The 20,491-nt window shown below is 40.3% G+C and overlaps 1 long non-coding RNA gene across 1 annotated transcript in view; it reads right to left on the bottom strand.

Moving 5' to 3' along the window:
- Positions 1–17,603, bottom strand: part of LOC127528859 (uncharacterized) — a 29,500-nt gene extending 11,897 nt beyond the window's left edge. Inside the window, exon 1 of the long non-coding RNA XR_007935464.1 lies at positions 16,602–17,603. This is a non-coding gene — a long non-coding RNA (uncharacterized LOC127528859). The remainder of the gene's footprint in view (positions 1–16,601) is intronic.
- Between the last annotated feature and the right edge of the window lie 2,888 nt (positions 17,604–20,491).

The following is a 20,491-nucleotide window of genomic DNA, read 5'->3' as shown; positions in this document are numbered from 1 at the left end:
CCCGAGTCTTGGTCTGGAGGGAGCTGTACGGAGTCAGAGCTCAGAAAGCTACCAGACCAGTAGGAGAAGGTCAGCTGCAGGTTGGGCGACTCCCCTGTTGCAGGGCCTGGATGGGAGAAGCAGGAGAGCCACCAGTTAAAGAAGGCACCGGGTTTTTTAAAGGACTGCTTCCAGCCATTGTTGTTTTAACCTTGTTTAAATTGGATTTGTTTATTGGATTATTTTAACATCCACGTTTCACCCTGGTTTTGGATTATTTATTAATTGACTTTGAGCACAGCACTTTATTTGGACACTGTTTTGCACCTTCCCCTTGATTCGTTTGGTGTCCTCATCTGGTTACATTACTGACTCTGTTGGGTTCAAGAGCTCCCAAAAGGAAGTGGGAGCATGGAGCAGACCTGCATCGTCACGAGGGGGGATGGCTTCTACCATAAGAGCCTATGATGATAATGAACAGAAGATCAGGACAGGGGTTAGTGCCAGTGCATATACTGTACTGTACATGAATGTGCCAGGCACACCATAGGAGCAAAGATGGCAAAAAGAATCAGGATGAAAACACATTATATAGTATACTCTATGTATAAATTTAAACTGTGTAATATAGGATAAACATTGCTTTGTTCCTAAGGTTATATAAAAATCAGTCTGCAAATCACCTGACCAAATTGCTTTATTTATTATTTTATTATGTTGTAAATGTTTTGTATGTTCTATTTCTGTTATGGTAACAAACAGCACCTCATTTCATGACTCGTTATTACATTATTACACTTGTAAAAGAAAGCACAAACACTACGGTTTAAGAGTTGGGGAATCCGGTATACTGTAGGATCCGGTGCTTGCAAAAATATGGGTCAGACATGAAAAGTTCAGTACAGACATCCGGTACAATGATCGGCGGACATTTTATACTGTGGAGACGGAAATGGAAAGGGAATGCTGGGAAAGGAGCCGCTGAGGTAGATAGGATGTGGTGATGTCATCATTGGGGGACCAGAGGGAAGGAAGGAACCCTGAAGTGGCTTGGTCTGCTGGCTAAGGTTTTCGGGTGAATTCAAGATGACGTTTTCTCGTATTTCCTGTCGGAACAAAGAGAGTGGTTAGTACACTGCCGTCGTCCCCTGACGTGCAATTTCGCACTGTTCGTTGAGTCTATAAGCTGCTCCCTAAGTGCTTGTGAGGGATGCAAACCCTCCATCCCCCCCTTCAGCCCAGACCCATTGGGTCGGGCAACCCAAAGGAGAGGTCGTAAACACGAGAGAGAGCATCGGCATTAACCTGGAAGGCACCCCGACGATAAACGACTGTGAACCTATATGGCTGCAGGTCCAAAAACCACCTGGTAACCCAAGGGTTCGACTCCCTATGTACAGCCATCCACTGGAGGGCAGCATGGTTCGTCACAAGGGTGAACTTTCGACCCAGCAGGTAGTACCGCAGTTGGGTCACCGCCCACTTTGTCACCAGTGCCTCCCGTTCTACCACTGCATACCTTGATTCCAGGCCCAGCAGTTTCCGGTTTAGGTACATCACGGGATGTTTGACACCATCGATGCTTTGGTTCAACACGGCACCCAAACCTGTGTCCGAAACATTAGTCTAGAGGATAAAAGGTAAAGAAAAATCAGGAGTCTTCAATATCGGTGCCGTTGTAAGGGCCATCTTTCAGTCACGGAATGCTCATTTCATCAGGTCATCCCACACCACATTGAAAGGGGCCCTTTTATTTTTCAGATTCATCAAGGACATGGCTCTCTCGGAAAAACGACGCACAAACCAGCGGTAGTAACTCTGCAGTACATGTTCCTCTTAGGTGTCAGAAAAAATGACCACGTCATCGAGGTAGGCGGCACAGTAGGACTGGTGGGGTTTTAGCACTCTGTCTACCAGACACTGAAAGGTCACTGGCACAACGTGCAATCCAAATGGGAGGACCTTGTACTGCCAGTGTCCGCTAGGGGTACTAAACGCTGTTTTTTCCTTCGCAGATGCTGTTAATGGAATTTGCCAGTATTCCTTAGTCATGTCAAGAGCAGTCAGACAACGCACATTCCCCAATCGCACAAGGAGCTCATCCACACGGGGCATGTGATATGTGTCAAATTTGGAGACTTGTTTGAGACGCCGAAAGTTGTTGCAAAATCTCCATGACCCATCGGGCTTAGAAACAAGGACGATGGGACTGGACCACGGGCTGTGACTTTCCTCAATGATGTCCATATCTAACATACGTTGGACTTCTAACTCCACCTCCGCACATTTTGCTTCCGGGAGGTGATAGGGGCATTCTCTGATGATCACCCCGGGGTCCGTCACAATGTCATGCTGAATCAGCGAGGTGCAGCCGAGTGCCTCACTGTCCACTACCGGGGCAGACAGGATCACAGACTCCAGCTCCTGTCATTGGTGGGGACTCAAATTGGGGTTAAAGACAAATGTTTTCGAGAAAAGGGAGTGGGTCGGGCCAGAGAGAGGGTGTTCCCTGTCCTTCCACGACTTTAACAAGTTGATGTGATATACCCGCTCGCTCGGTCGATGGTTTGGCTGTTTCACCAAATAGTTGACAAGCCCTTTTCTTTCTTTAACCTTGTATGAGCCCTGCCAATGAGCCAAGAATTTAGAGTGGAAAATGGGCATGAGCACCATAACACGGTCTCCTGGCTGAAACTCCTGTAGGGAGGTGTTTCTATTGTAATTCCGCACCTGCACTGATTGAGCTTTTGTCATGTGTTTTTTTAGCAGAGGTCAGATTTTTGCCAATCTAACGTGTGACTGCGCGATATACTCTAAGATCTTGGTGGAGGGAAGGGTCTCTCCTTCCCATCCTTCTTTTAGGATGTCCAAGATACCCCGGGGTTGTCGCCCGTACAATAATTCAAAAGGGGAAAACCCCGTGGAGGCTTGCGGAACCTCCCGGTAAGCAAAAAGTACAAGTGGTAGGAGTTGGTCCCAGTTCCTACTGTCCTCGCTGACTACTTTGTGGAGCATCTGTTTGAGGGTTTGGTTAAACCTTTCCACTAACCCATCCATCTGTGGGTGATAAACAGACGTCTTAAGATGCTTAATACGGAGTAACTTGGCAACCTCCCTGAATGTATCCGATGTAAAAGGTGTACCTTGGTCTGTAAGGACTTCTCTTAGGTATACATACTCGGGAAAAGAGCCCTACAAGTTCCCATGCGATGTTGTTTGTATTTGCTGTTTACATGGGAATGGCCTCTGGGAATCGGGTAGCATAGTCAACCATAACTAAGATGTACTCATGGCCTCTCGTTGAGGGTTCCAAGGGGCCTACGAGATCAACGCCAATCCTTTCAAAGGGTATATCAATAAAGGGAATCGAAACTAGAGAAGCACGGTCCAGCCTGGGTATCTGATGTAGTTGACATTCCGGACAGGACTGACAAAAATGTCAAACGTCCTCGTTTATTCCTGGCCAAAAGAACCTGAGTTTCACTCTGTCCAATGTCTTCTTGGCCCCAAGATGCGAGCCTAGGAGGTGGGCGTGTGCTAGCTTGCAGACCTCCCACCGGTAGGTTTGCGGTACTAACAGCAACGTCCTAACCTCAGCCTCGTGTTCTGCTATCTGATACAGCAGATCATTTTTCAGTACAAAGTAGGGTCCTTGTGGTAGGGGAGTTTCCGGGGCCTGCCCGTCGATGGAAACGATAGCATTCCTGGCAAACTTCAGGGAATCATCGTTCCATTGTTCTCTTTTAAATGAAGCCGGCGTATACCGAAACTGAAAGTCTAGGCTGGATGAAGGATCTTGGTGGTGGTCGCCCGGGTTTAGTTCCGGGTCAAGGTCCGACAAAGGAGGAGTCCCACGCCCGTTAGCCCACGTCATCAGAAGTTGCGTGGTGTGGGAGGAGCTGGGATGGCTTCTTGTCTGTCTATAATTAGACCCAAGTTATTCCTAGGAGTGGGGTCGAGCTTACCACTTTTAGTTTCCGACCAGACACGTCCCAATATAACTGGATAGGGGGATTGGGCAGGACGTCCACGAGCAGCTGTTTGGGATTGCCCTCCCAGGTTATAAAGCACTTTGCGGACCAATACATTCTGGTCACCCCATGTACACAGGTTACACTCATTTTCTGAGCCAACCACTGTGGCCCAAGGTCACGCCATACCGTTTAAAGATCTCGGCCCTCAAAAGGTCGTAATCAGCGGCCTTCTCCTCAGGAAGGTCATAATAAGCCAGCTGTGTAGCACCCTTTAGGTACGGCACTAGAATGTGTGCCCATTCCGCCCTTGGCCACTGATTTCGAGAGGCAGTCCTCGTAAATATCAGCAAATACGACTGTATGTCGTCTAAGTCCATGAGTGGAACTATCGGAGGTGGTGGAGGCTATGCAGACTGTGGCTTTACCGCTTCTGCTGCCGCTGATCGGGTCTTGGTCTCCGCCAGCTCCGTCCGAGTGGTAGCAAGCTCCAGCTTCACATTTTGGAGCTCGGACATGATGGTGGTCAAGAATGTATTTAGGTCCTGTCTTTCTAACATCTTCGGACTGGATCCTGCCGGCTACGCCACTGTAAAAGAAAGTACAAACACTACATTTAAGAGTTGGGGAATCCATACCTATATAGTGTAGAAACCGGTGCTTGCAAAAATATGGGTCAGACATGAAAAGTTCAGTACAGTCAACTGGTACAATGATTGGCGGACATTTTATACTGTGGGGACGGAAATGGAAAAAGAATGCTGGGAAACGAGCCGCTGAGGTAGATGGGATGTGGTGACGCCATCTTTGGGGGACCAGAGGGAAGGAAGGAACCCGGAAGTGGCTTGGTCTGCTGGCTAGGGTTTTCAGGTGAATTCAAGGTGGCGTTTTCTCATCTTTCCTATCGGAACAAAGAGAGTGAGTTAGTACACTGCCATCAACCCCTGACGTGCGATTTTGTGCTGCTCATCGGGTCTTTAAGCTGCTCCCTAAGTGCTCATACGTGACACACTTTTATTATTTATTACTACGTTGGGGAAGCCAGGCTCCTTAGTCCCCCCATTAAACTCCACCTTTGCTCATATCTATCATTTTAGGCTTTTCACTGCATGAATTTCAGAAAGTGTTTGTAGCTGTTGCAAAATGTATGTGTATATATACTTAAGTTTGATACTTGAGTTTGTAGATAATATTTTCTTTTCTAATTGTAAATTTATTTATTTTTGAATCTCAATGTATTTGTACATAAATATACAAAGTTGGTCTGAACAGATGGGTGCTGTGGTCATGTGACAAGGTTCATTGGTGGAGCGGAAATGCACATAGTGAGACACTTAATGGACGTTAAGCTGAAGAAAGGTGTTTCGTTTTAATAAGATGGAAATGAGTGTGCTATCAGAGAGACTGTAATAAAGTCTCCTGAAATTTCTGGTCAGAAGGTCCACGTGGTATGTCTTAATTTTGTTATCCCTACACCTCTGTAACTTATTTATTGTTTACTTAACTAGCTTTATTTTATTTTAGTTTTTCACAGTGTTTGAGAGCTGTAAAAAATAGAGAGAGAGAGCAAATAAATACTCTTCAAACATTAGTCGGCACGTGGTCTAATCTGTACCAGGAGAAAACTTTCAGAAGCAGCTACAGTATTGCTCTTCAAAAGTTGAATGTTCAGTCTACATCTAGCATAAGCAAAACAAAAATGCTCCTGTTGAGATCTCCAAGATAAGTCAGAAGTCTTGACTTTGTCTTGCTAGATCCCCACAATTTCCTGCTGTGAAGTCATGCTTTTGCTTGACACACCTGTGAGTTTTAAAAATACATCACAATACTAATGGATTTTGGTTGAGTCCAACCTTTCATTCAATATAGAAATATTGGGTTAAACGTTTGCCTCCTCTCATTTAAACAGCCATCCTTCTCAGTGTTTCAACAAAGTTATTTCAACATCCCAGGTCAGTGGTTTTCATTGTTTACTTCATACCTACATGTTAGACAACTGGCATCTTCTGACAGCAGCCTTCTCACCATTTAAAAAATACATTCTAGATCAGGGGTGTCAAACTCCAGTCCTGGAGGGCCACAGTGGCTGTAGGGTTTAATTCTAACCACCTTCTTAGTTAGTGATCAGTATTTGGCTGCTAATTAACTTCTTTTGCCTTAGTTTTAATTAACTTGGCTCAGGCCCCTTTAGTTGTTTCTTTTTCCTTAATTATTAGCCAAACAATAATGAGACACAAAAGAAGATTCCACATGACCACTGGAAATAAAGAAAGGTGGAGGTCTTTGTAAGGTTGATCTCCGAGGTCACCAAACCAAAAAATCAACACTTTTGGATGTCTGATGCAGCAGGATGAGAGCAGCAACAAATAACGAGTTTAATTAACAGCAAAACTCAGTTCCTCATTAAGAACCTGGTTGGAGTGAAACTGTTTGGAGTCTGAAGCCCCAATTTACCTGGTCATCTGTCAGCTAATTTTATGTCTCATTTCTGTTTGGCTACCATTTAATTATGAAAAGAATTAATTCAGAGGACTAAATCCTTAAAAACAAGGGGCTATTAAGAAGGTAATTATCAGTGAAACCTGATCACTGATTAGGAAAGTGTTAGAATGAAAACCTGCAGCCACTGTGGCCCTCTAACACTGGAGTTTGACAGCTGTGTTCTAGATCAAACGCCTGTGTTTGTTAATACTTGTAGATGTGTCAGTGAATCTCCACTAAAGGTCACAGTAAAATCACATTTATATTTATACTGTATACTACTCAATAAAAGTACTAGTTTTTATTGTGTGGACAATTTATTCCTAAGGTAAATTCTCTTTTTACACCTATAAAATATTGTTTATTTTTTCCCCAAAAGTTCAACTAAAACTTTAAGGCATTTAATCACAAACCAGTGCTTCTTTCTTCTTACATTTTAAATAAACTTACTACCTTTTGATTTGTATACTTTTTTTATAATTGTGGATAGTAATAGAACACTATAACATTACAAAAATAAATTCTCACAAACATTTTTTATCCATATTTCTATACTTGTTTAGATTTTGATTATGTTTTCCATTTTGAGCAATACTTTTTTGTCACCTTTTTACAACCCATTCTTATCCAGCAATTCTTCTGTTGCACTCTTTTCATTCTTTTCTTTAATCTTTCTAAAGAAAACTCACAAGCATTTTCCTTTTCCTTTAAGTCACCTATGCTACTCTTGAATTTTATTAATTTCTGTTATGTCTGTTAAAAAAGTATAATTTACACTTCTTTTTAGTCATCCTTATTTGCTTCACTGTTTTAAGCCCACACTTCTCCAAATGCTAAGCTGGTTTCAGGCCTCTTTTCAGTTGTTTTATTTCCCATCATTCAGGCCTTATCCATTTTCCTGTTGTTTGAAAAAATTTGTGCAGTTTCGGTTTTACCACCTAGCACCACTTCCTTTATATGGCTAACCATTCTTTTAATGTACATGATTACTGATTTGACTAATTGAATGTCTTTGTTACTTTTTATTTTTCTTGCATTCTCACATTTAATTCCCACACTTCACTGATTATGCCTTTAATAGGTTTGTTTTTCTCACTCAGATTGGACTAAGTATAAATAACAATTTTGAATTATTGTTGTTTTTTTTTATGGAAACAAAACTGACCCTTTACTGCTCTCTTATTTTATCACCTACTTGAAAATATGAGTTAAATTAAGTATATATTTTGCCGTATGAGATTTGTATTCCGTTTTGGTAATTGTTCCTTCTAAAGAGCAATTAAAATCACTTGCTAAAATGATTTCTCTTTCATCTGCCACTACTATTTCAACTCAAATTTATTCTGCTTATTGAGTTTCTATACAGGTAATCTGCACATCATATTCACCATACTCCTGTTAGCTTTTATTTGTTTTATTTATTTTGTTTGCCTTTTTCTATCAAGTATAATCTCTTCTGCTTTAATTAGCTTCTGCAGTTGTACAGCATTTATCCCAATCTTTCTCATATTTTTGTCAGTTTTACAACACAGAATATCACATTACTTCAGATACATTTTATCTATTAGTTTTTGAGACAAAAATGTAAAACTAATTCCTTATCTATATTTTACTCAGTATATTCCCACAGTAACAAACTCTGTGAGGAGTTGCTGTTTCATTCTGGGGTGAAGAACTAAACGTTTGCATAACTTGAGAATACAAAAAAAAATGTTTTATCAGTTCTTGCTGCAGTTTACAAGGGCCAGATATTCCCTATTTTTTTAGGCTAAATTTTATTTACTTCTTGATTATTTTTAGTTGAATGGTTCATTGTCTAGTGTGGTCTGGTCATGGAGAGTCTCCCTTCACATGATTTTTTTATTACAAGGGTGCTTGAACTTGAAGAAGTTACTTCTTATCACTGATGTCATCAAAATGATGTCCCTTTAACTAGCATTACCTAGTATATACTGATCTACAGGACTATGGTTTGTAACAAGGGTATTTTTTTTTTTTACTTCGTCTGCTTTCTAAATGCTTATGGATATAAGGACTTTGCTATTGTAGCATTAATCTCTACAGCCATTCATTATCTGTGTCCTTTTTATCAAATGCAGGATCCCAGAGACCACAGCTGATCCCAGCAGCATCAATATTCACACTTACTCATGCCGAGGGGTACTACAATCACTAGTGCAAGTTACTGTGACTTCCTTGAGACCAATGTGAAGTCTGCTATTCGATCCAAGTGGCAGGGACTGCTGTCTCAAGGAGTCCGTTTTCTGCAAGACAATGCACACCCACACACTGCTAAGAACACCAAATCTTGTCTGGACAAGCTGAAGTTTGAGGTATTGCCACATCCTCCTCATTCGTCTGATTTAGCACCATGTGATTTCCACCTTTTTGGACCGCTAGAAAAACATCTGAGTGGTTGTCGATTCAAGACAGGTGACGACGTGAAGAAATTGGTGCACGAGTGGTTGTGAGGACAAGACAAAACCTTTTGTCAAATCAGGTGGCTCAAGTCCATTGAGAAGAATGGAGACTACATTGAGAAATGACATTATCAGTCTTGTTAAGGTTCGTTCCATTTTCTGATAAATCTCATTTTCAAACTTTAGCTTGACTCCACCTCGCAAGCTTGCCCCAGCTACGCAATCTCCATTCTAGTGTGGTGTCATGCATACACACTACTGGAGTGTATTGGAGGCACAGTTTATGAGGTCAACCGGGGGACATCTTTGGGTGAGACACAATTTCTAATATCTTTTCCACCCCTAGAGTGGAGGAGGAGACCTCTGAAGAGCCTTGATAATGCATTTTCTCTGTCCCAGAAGCCCAGCCTCTTCCAGTCATCCCACTACATAAGAAAGGATGCAACCAGAAGTTGCCATTTATTCACTGTTACCTAATGGAAGGAGAATACCCACAGAAATACAGTAAGTAAAAACATATTACTGAAATAATCTCTCACAGATTTGTTTTGTTATTCTTTTTTTCATTTTTCCTTTGGTTTAATTCACATTGTTACTATTAAACAGGTACTCATTGGAGACCACAACACTAATTTTTGTCTTAGCCACTGTGGAATACAAGGAATTAAGTGAGATGCAATGAGCAAGAATCCATTGAGTCAGGACTGGCAAGTTCAATACTAGAATATTATTTTGTTATCCTTGCATAGGAATGGGTGCAAAGTTTAAAGGAATGACCAGGAGAGAAAATATAAACAAACCAAAGACCAAGACCAAAGATACCCATATCTAAACCCAATAATTTTAGTAAGGGAGATCAAAGCAAAAGTCCGAACTGGGAAATCTTAGTAGCACAACTAATGCGCTCACAAAGATATGGATTTTCTTTGATATCTGCAAACTTTGATAGTGACACATTGAATGCATCAGTTGTTGTGGTGGTGTGTTGATGACCTCAACCACATAATTTCCAAGAACACATACAACTACAACTGCCGTGCAATGACAAAACAAAAAGGGTGGTACCCAGGAAAAAAACGAAATGGCAACAAAATGCAGAAAAATAATTTAGAGCAACTGAGAATAACAATTTCTATGATACAAATACATGCAAAATCAGATTCAGCACATCAAAAACCCATACTGGGAAATAGCCATTAATAAAAAAGGCTTAAGAAAATGTACAAAAATATGCCATCATACAGAATCATAACAGTTATTTCACAAGGCACACATGATGGGTAAGTGTATCTGGCACTGCTCTTAACTGATTTTCTTCTTTTCAAATCATTTTCAGTATTTGTAGAAGTCTAATAATAGTACTCTTTCATTCCTATCAAAAGCTAGATATGGAGACACTAATCTGCTATTGTATAATTTATTCACAAGCTCTGTTCTTTTTAAATAAAGTACCAATGTGCAGCAGTCCATCCAGCTTCAATAAAGGATGTGAGTATTACAATAAAAGATATGGGAACCTGGGCAGATTTATGAAAATTCATTACGAAATATAAATAATATGTGTACACTTTATCTTGGAAAAAAATATCAGAAAAATATGTGAAAAGGTGAGTAATTGAAAAAAAAACATGCCTACACAAATATAAACATATTAGAGAGCTGACATTGCACAAAGTTCCATGAACACAAGTAATTGTTTATTGAACAAAAAAAGTGAGAAACTGAAGTTGTCCAAATGAAATGTGTGCAGTTCATGTAATCATGTTGTGTGAATTATGACAAGGAGGTATCAGGTATGACTATGAGGGGGCCAAACAGGCCATATATCATATATTTTTGTGCATAATCTATTGGTTTACTTGAGAACACTATTGGTTTATGAATATTTACTATTGGTTTGCCTGCATACTTCATTAGTTTGTGTGCATACAATACTGGTTTCATTTATATGAATTATATTGGTTTGTGTCTGTACATTATCGGTTTCTGCATAACTATATTGGTTTGTCTATGTATGCTACTGGTTTGCCAATGAACTACATTGATTTGCTTTTGTGTATCATTGATTCAGTTGTGTTTGTTATTGGTTTGTGAGTGAACTGCATTGGTTTGCACACATATGCTATCGGTTTGCATATGAACTATATTGCGTGCAAACTGTATTGGTTGTTCGTGTAAACTTCAGCAGCAATGGGAGAAGCAAGAAACAGGAACTCAAGGGCCGGTAGAGTCATGAAGCGAAAAGAGAAGTGTAGAGGAGATGGATCATTTGCTTGCAATCAGATTTTGCAAACCAGTTAGTAAATACTCATAACCCAGTAGTGTTCACATGTAAACCAATAGATTATGCACAAAAATATATGATTTATGGCCTATTTGGCCCCTGATCTATGACAGCAGAGGACTTTACACATATATCAGTGCTGTAAGAGCAGGTGAATGGAGCCTGCTACTTTCACCTTACCAGATTCTGGCGTCAGTTCTTTCTTGGTTCTTGAGTGACTTTGATAATGTATTGTGGGAGTCCTTGATATGTAGAAAGTACTCATAGACACCCCAGTTTATGGACTAAATGCCAATTATTTTAATGAGGCAGTAATGCACACACATTGCTGAGCTACACCAACAACTTCTTTCTTTTTTCAATTCCACTGCTACACCAGCCCTTACTAGTCGTTCCTCCTTTCTTTTAATATAATCAATAAACTTTATTAATACTCTAATATGAACTACTGCTTAGATTACCCCTTACCCCAAAAGAAATGTCTGTATCGATATAATGTTTTTAAGAAATACAATAAATTTAATAAAGATGTATCTCAATAGCTATCAGTATTCACCTAAGCAGTATTTAAATATTACAAGGTGAACTGCCACAGCTCTGGAGATGACATGCAGCTTTACCAGGCCATAACACCTGATGAGCATGACACGCTAGGCTCTCTGCCCCAATGTCTGTCTTATATTACTGAATAAATAGGTAGTAATTTCATCAGTTAACTAATGAAAAAAACTGAACTGTACTGAAATCTAGCAAAGGAGCCCTTGATATGTAGAAAAGCACAACATGATAGTCACCTCAGTCTGTATATTACTTGCCAGTTCTTTTAATGAGACAGCATACAATGCTCAGAAACACCAATCACTTCTTTTTCACAACTCCTCTTCTACATCCTTCCTCACTTGTTGCCCCTCTTTTCTTTTTAACATAATAAACTTCATTAATACTGTAACATGAAGTACTGCTTACATATATTTATAAAGAAAATCTAAGCAAATAGTAACAAACAAGAAAAGGGTAAAATGAAAAAAATAACAAACGAAACCTTGTGGTGGGAAAGAAATGCAGCTGAAAACACTGCAGAACTATGACATTAAAGAAAACAAGTGAACTGAATTGTGGAATTTTTAATAATAATAATAATAACAACAACAATAATAAAAAGTCTGAGTTTGCATAAGTCGTCCTAATTTAGAGTGTTCATTAGAAATGCAATGATTTCCTTCAGGTGGTACACAATAAACAAAAATAGTTGTGTTAAATATTCAAAACATTAAAATGTGTGCTTCAGTTTAAATGATTAAACTCTAAATATTGTCAATTGTAATAGAAATTTGTCTTTTTACACCCTGAAAAAATCAAAAATAAACAAAACAATACCTCATATGCTCATGTTTGGAATTTGCCATTTTTAACTTTGTGGGGCTAGAATCACTGGTAAGGACACAGTTTTCAAAATATTATTGCATTTGTAATCAGCACATGGAAGAAAAATAAAAGAGGTCACATAGCCATTAGGATAAAGTGCTTTTGATATGCTTTCCATATTAAAATATAGCATTCTGCATGCAGGTCCTCCAACTTACAGGGGAAACCTGGGGACTGGTGGCAGGATTGGCACTCCAGGCACCATTTTAATAATAATAATAATAATAAAAAAATAATAAAAAAAAAAAAACTTTCATTGTTCCAGTGTGGTGATGAGGTGTCACCTGCTGCTCTTGGGTCTCAATCCAGGTGGTTCATTGTGTGGTGGTTGTGGCAAAGCGCTGTATCAGCGCATGCTTCCAATCCTCTCTCTCTTACTTAAAGAAATAGCATTCAGGGTTAATAAATGTCAGAAACCTGTTTAGGTATATCAAGAAACCAGAGAAACGTCAAGTGAACAACAAAGACAAAGATATAATACACAAAATGTACTAAAAGATGACTAACAGATGACTACGAAATCAGCGGATGTGTTGTAAACAACCAGAATGGATACTTGTTACATACACAGAAATTTCAAGGGTGGTGGCTCAACTCAAAGGGTATAAGAAGAATAAGAATACTTTTATTTTATATAGATCATTTAGGTACCTCTTCCTATGAAGTCGGAAGATATATAGGGAGAGCATGTGGGGTCATGAGATCAATGGAAAGGAGTGTGTGGCGTTCTTGATATCTATGCAAAAGGACAAAGGTCGAAGTCTTTACAACAACAACAACAACAACATCCATATTACTAACTGAGAATAAACCGGATATGGATGCAGGTACATGGCGATGGGACCATGAGACGTACTGCGCAGGCACGCGTCTCATACACCGCAAGCGAAGTCTTATCCACTGCGAACGAAGGAGTCACGGCCCAAGAACGAAAGAGCTCAACTAACGTGAATGAGAAATGAAGCAACAACGCGCCCATAGCTAACGACTAACAACACAGCCACACACAAAAGAGGATTTTGTGCTGCACCCCAGAGTCAATCGTGAGAGGCTACGGAGGCCCCACAGGTCCACAAAGATAGAATGGAAGGCGCAGGCGTCACCGCCATAATGTGAGTGGCACTACTGCGGAGTGAAGGCGCAGGCGTCACCGCCATATTGTGAGTGGCACTACTGTGGAGTGAACTTAGGAATAATGTGCTGCTTGGGATTGTACACACCACTGAACGCTTTACACCAAATTCAAACACAATACAGCTCAATGATACAAACACGAGCCCGCCTGGATAAGATCAATGAACGCAGGCACCTACAACGCGCGTCTGACACTGCGGAAGCAAAGCAGGCACGGGTTCAAAACGAACGACCTCGACTGCCGGATATACAAACACGAGCCCGCCTGGATAAAATCAATGAACGCAGGCGCCTACAACGCGCTTCTGAAATGCCGCGGGCAAAGCGGGCACGGCTCCAAAACGAACGAGCTCGACTAATGTATTTCAGGATACCCAACGCTTAGGGGGTAGGCGAGCGAAGCGAGCAGGGGGCAGAGCCCCCTTGTTTATTTATATAGCATATTTTCATACAAAAAAGTAGATCAAAGTGCTTTACATAATGAAGAAAATAAAATAAAAATAAAAGACAAAATAAGAAATTAAAATAAGACAACATTAGTTAACATAGAAAAAGAGTAAGGTCCGATGGCCAGGGGGGACAGAAAAAACAAAAAAAAAACTCCAGACGGCTGGAGAAAAAAATAAAATCTGCAGGGGTTGCAGGCCACGACACCGCCCAGTCCCCTCTTGGCATTCTACCTCACATAAATGAAATAGTCATCTTTGTATTTACGGTTCTCATGGAAGGACTTGATGATCATGGTCATGCAGACTTCTGGCTTTTAATCCATCACTGTTGGAACATCACGGTGCTTTGAGTAGATGGTGGTGGCTTGCACCGGAAAAGGAAACAGAAGAGAGAGTAGGGGTTAGTACAGATTTTAGAGCCACCATGAATAGTTATTATAATGAATTGGATATACAGAGTATCAGGATTAAATTACAGTGAAGCTATGAGAAGGCCATGTTAAAATAATGTGTTTTCAGCAGTTTTTTGAAGTGCTCCACTGTATTAGCCTGGCGAATTCCTATTGGCAGGCTATTCCAGATTTTAGGTGCATAACAGCAAAAGGCTGCCTCACCACTTCTTTTAAGTTTTGCTTAGAATTGAGACACTCATTTGAGGATCTGAGGTTACAATTTGGAATAAAAGATGTCAGACATTGCGATATATAAGATGGGGCGAGATTATTTAAGGCTTTATAAACCATAAGCAGAATTTTAAAGTCAACCCTGAATGACACAGGTAACCAGTGTAGTGAAATCAAAACTGGAGAAATATGCTCGGATTTTCTTTTCCTGGTTAGGATTCTAGCAGGTGCATTCTGCACTAGTTGCAAACGATTTATGTCTTTTTTGGGTATTCCTGAGAGGATTGCATTACAGTAATCTAGTCGAATGAAAACAAACGCGTGAACTAATTTCTCAGCATCTTTCAATGATATAAGAGGTCTAACTTTTGCTATGTTTCTTAAGTGAAAAAATGCTGTCCTAGTGATCTGATTAATATGCGATTTAAAATTCAGATTACAGTCAACAGTTACCCCTAAGCTTTTTACCTCCGTCTTGACTTTTAATCCTAATGAACTGAACTAAGAAACTGCACGTCTGACATTGTGGTCAGCAACACAGGAGCGCCACAAGGGACTGTACTTTCTCCGGTCCTGTTCAGCCTATATACATCGGACTTCCAGTACAACTCGGAGTCCTGCCACGTGCAAAAGTTCGCTGATGACACTGCTATCGTGGGCTGCATCAGGAGTGGGCAGGAGGAGGAGTATAGGGACCTAATCAATGACTTTGTTAAATGGTGCGACTCAAACCACCTACACCTGAACACCAGCAAAACCAAGGAGCTGGTGGTGGATTTTAGGAGGCCCAGACCCCTCATGGACCCCGTGATCATCAGAGGTGACTGTGTGCAGATGGTGCAGACCTATAAATACCTGGGAGTGCAACTTGATGATAAATTAGACTGGACTGCCAATACTGATGCTCTGTGTAAGAAAGGACAGAGCCGGTTATACTTCCTTAGAAGGCTGGCGTCCTTCAACATCTGCAATAAGATGCTGCAGATGTTCTATCAGATGGTTGTGGCGAGCGCCCTCTTCTACGCGGTAGTGTGCTGGGGAGGCAGCATTAAGAAGAAAGACGCCTCACGCCTGGACAAACTGGTGAGGAAGGCAGGCTCTATTGTTGGCATGGAGCTGGACAGTTTGACATCTGTGGCAGAGCAACGGGCGCTCAGCAGGCTCCTATCAATTATGGAAAATCCACTGCATCCACTAAACAGTGTCATCTCCAGACAGAGGAGCAGCTTCAGTGACAGACTGCTGTCACTGTCCTGCTCCACTGACAGACTGAGAAGATCGTTCCTCCCCCAAACTATGCGACTCTTCAGTTCCACCCGGGGGTGTAAACATTAACATTATACAAAGTTATTGTCTGTTTTTACGTGCATTATTATCAATCTTTAATTTAATATTGTTTTTTGTATCAGTAAGGTACTGCTGGAGTATGTGAATTTCCCCTTGGGATTAATAAAGTATCTATCTATCTATCTATCTATCTATCTATCTATCTATCTATCTATCTATCTATCTATCTATCTATCTATCTATCTATCTATCTATCTATCTATCTATCTATCTATCTATCTATCTATCTATCTATCTATCTATCTATCTATCTAATGTATCCAGTTTATTTCTAATAGCCTCATTGTATCCATTATTGCCAATCACTAAGATTTCAGTTTTCTCTTTATTTAGCTTGAGAAAGTTACTATTCATCCATTCTGAAATACAAGTCAGACATTGTGTTAGTGAATCAAGAGAATCGGGGTCATCAGGTGCTATTGATAAATACAGCTGTGTGTCATCAGCATAGCTGTGGTAGCTCACGTTGTGCCCTGAGATAATCTAACCTAACGGAAGCATGTAGATTGAGAAGAGCAGCGGACCCAGGATAGAGCCTTGTTGAACACCATATAGGATATCATGTGTCTTTGAGTTGTAATTACCACAACTAACAAAGAATTTTCTCCCTGCCAGGTAGGATTCAAACCAATTTAAGACACTGCCAGAGATGCTCACCCATTGACTAAGGTGATTACTAAGAATATTATGATCAATGGTGTCAAATGCGGCACTCAGATCTAAGAGGATGAGAACAGATAAATGGCCTCTGTCTGCATTTACCCGCAAGTCATTTACTACTTTAACGAGTGCAGTTTCTGTGCTGTGATTTGTTCTAAAACCAGACTGAAATTTATCAAGAATAGCATGTTTATTGAGGTGGTCATTTAACTGCATAATGACTGCCTTCTCTAGAATTTTACTTAAGAAAGGCAGGTTAGAGATGGGTCTAAAATTTTCAAGAGCAGAGGGGTCAAGATTATTTTTCTTAAGTAGGGGTTTAACTACCGCAGTCTTAAGACAGTCTGGGAAGACCCCCGTATCTAATGACGAATTTACTATGTCAAAAATATTATCAATTAGTACGTCTGATACTTCTTTGAAAAACTTTGTTGATATTGGGTCAAGGATGCAGGTGGAGGGTTTCAGTTGAGAAATTATTTTATGTAAATCAGGTAAATCTATCCTAGTGAAAGAGTTTAATTTGTTTATAACGGAATACTGGGGTTTAGGAGGATCCTTAGTGTTGAGGAGATATACTATGTTATTTCTAATATCATTAATTTTTTGATTGAAAAATACAGCAATAGCCTCACAGGTTTTACTGGAAGTACTTAGGATGTATTCCTTTGAGTTACCTGGGTTTAGCAGACGATCAATCGTCGAGAATAAGACTCTGGGATTACTAGCATTGTTATTTATAATCTTGGAGAAATAGCAGCGCCTCTCAAGACGGACTGTGTTATTGTATTCTGTTATTTTAACTTTAAATATTTCATAGTGGATAGTTAGTTTAGGGGCGGCACGGTGGCGCAGTGATAGCGCTGCTGCCTCGCAGTTAGAAGACCCAGGTTCGCTTCCCGGGTCCTCCCTGCGTGGAGTTTGCATGTTCTCCCCGTGTCTGCGTGGGTTTCCTCCGGGCGCTCCGGTTTCCTCCCACAGTCTAAAGACATGCAGGTTAGGTGGATTGGCGATTCTAAATTGGCCTTAGTGTGTGCTTGGTGTGTGGGTGTGTTTGTGTGTGTCCTGCGGTGGGTTGGCACCCTGCCCGGGATTGTTTCCTGCCTTGTGCCCTGTGTTGGCTGGGATTTACTCCAGGAGACTCCCGTGACCCTGTGTTCGGATTCAGCAGGTTAGAAAATGGATGGATAGTTAGTTTAGTCTTCCTCCATTTACGCTCAGCTCTATGGCATGTTCTCTTTAAATCAGACACTCTTTTGGTCTTCCATGGTATAACAATGCTAGAAGATTTTTTAACTGTCTTTTCAGGTGCAACTATGTCAACAGCAGCTCTCACTTTAGTATTAAATCTTTCCACCTTATTATTTACATTATCCTCGCTATAGTTGGCACTATAAATGGACTGATTGCTTAGAATGTTTGTAAGTTTTAAAGCTGCTGATGAGTCAGAGAAGCGTTTTTTAACAATATGCTTCTCATAAGTGTTTTCTATCATTATTTCAATATTACAAAGTAGAAGAAAATGGTCTGATAGACCCATATCAATGACCTGCTTTATATCAACTTTTAGTCCTTTAGTAATCACTAAGTCTAACGTATGACCTGCTTTATGTGTAGGCTGATTAATGAGCTGTCTCAAATCAAAAGAGTCCAGGAGGTTCATAAATTCTTTTACTTTTTGGTCACACTAATTATCTAAATGAAAATTAAAGTCACCGACTATTAAGAGTGTGTCATAGTTCGTATTTAAAATTGACATTAAGTTAGAGAATTCCTCAAAGAAAGCCGTGTTGAATTTAGGAGGTCTATACACGGATAATACTAGAACGTGAGAATCTCCATGAATAACAACGGCGAGATACTCAGAGGACTTGAATTAACTAAAACTGACATCTTTACATTTTAACCGGCTTGAGTAAATGTTTGCTAGTCCGCCACCTCTCTTTCCTTGGCGATCCTCATGAGTAAAACTGTAATCCGGAGGCGCAGATTCGATTAAAACAGCTGCACCATCTGAGCTAAGCCACGTTTCACTTAGCGCAATAAAATCAATTTTCCTATCACTAATAAGATTGTTGATAAAAAACATCTTGTTAGTTAAAGCTCTAACATTTAATAGTTCCATATTTAATGTTTGTGAGGGGCAGAGATGAATACTATGTGCGTTCTTGATATTTGGAACAGGAACTAAATTATTTTTATTAGCGCCGCTCTGTGTGTATTTTTTGTTTAATCTATAGTCTGTTTTTATAGTTTTAATACATTGTTCATCTAACGTAGTAATTTTAATTAAATTATTGGTGTTTATGCCATAGTGCCTAGTTATTCTACGTGCATTGAGATTCGTTATTAGAGTATTATTTAGAGTCCTGGTGCTTCCTGTCTTGCTAAATTTTTGCGAGACATGGACTCTATCCAGTGACCTGAGACGAAGACTGGACTCCTTCTGTACTGTGTTTCTTTGGAGAATCCTTGGGTACCGCTGGTTTGACTTTGTGTCAAATGAGTGGTTCTCATGGAGTCCCGAATGAGGCACATTACCTGCATTGTGAGGGAGCGTCAGTTACGGCACTACGGCTATGTGTTGTGATTCCCCAATGGTGATCCAGCTCGCAAGATCCTCATTAACATTTATCTAAATTAATCAGTAAGGCCTGGGGCCTCATGTATAAATGGTGTGTACGCATAGAAATGTTGTGTAAGAATGTTTCCACATTCAAATCGCGATGTATAAAACCTACACTTGCCGTAAATCCACGCACTTTTCCATGGTACCTCATACCCTGTCGTATGCAAGTTCTCCGCTTGGTTTTGCAGACTGGTGGCACCCAGCATCAAAGCAGTGCTACTGTTCCTGTGTGGTTACCCTTTCTTAGATTCACATCCACGATGGCGGCTTTATCAAATACACTGAAATTAACTGAATAAATTTAATGCATCTGATTGTAATTAACCTGTAACAATATAATGGTCCACAGAATGGTCAAACTATTCTAAATACCATAACTGATTTTGCGTTGTTACTCTCACTGCACCTTCATCTTCTTCGATCAGCTGCTCCCGTTAGGGGTTGCCACAGCGGATCATCTTTTTCCATATTACTCGCACTGCACCACTCGGAGTATTTATATCACTGTATCTGAGTGTGAATCACAGATCTACAGCGATTGGAAAGAGAATTATCGGTATACAGCATCAAGCACTCGCTGCCTCAGCCATTCGCTATTTGAACTGCTCTCATCCGACCAACGCTTCACAGCCTTTCCTGTTCGGACCTCACAAACAGTTTCATCCCAAGAACTATAAACACACTCAATCAGTCCATCAAGTGCTCCTTGTAGAACTGTTCGTACTTGCAAGTTACCGTGAGGTAATTGTACTTATGATACAGTTATAATATTGCACAACCTGAGCCACTTTATAAAGTGCGTATTTACATATGATGACGATATCATTTTTAAGATAAAATGCTGCAAAATACGTTTATTATATTATACAGATAAAACTTTAACTTTAACTACACGGTGCCGCTTCGTTCACGGTTTGTTCCTGCCTCGCGCTGTTTTCATGCTGTGGCTGGCGTGACACTGGAAGGACAGATGGATAGAATAATTAAACATTACGAAGATATTTCGATGTTTCTTAAAAGTTTTGAAGAATCTGCATTCTAAGCTTACAGATGGCTTAACATCTATTACAGATCTGATTGCGTGGTGAT

The sequence above is a fragment of the Erpetoichthys calabaricus genome, chromosome 7 (assembly GCF_900747795.2).
Source record: "Erpetoichthys calabaricus chromosome 7, fErpCal1.3, whole genome shotgun sequence".
Lineage (NCBI taxonomy): Eukaryota > Metazoa > Chordata > Cladistia > Polypteriformes > Polypteridae > Erpetoichthys > Erpetoichthys calabaricus.
The sequence above is the reverse complement of the archived record's forward strand: the minus strand, read 5'-3'. Positions and strand labels throughout refer to the sequence as shown.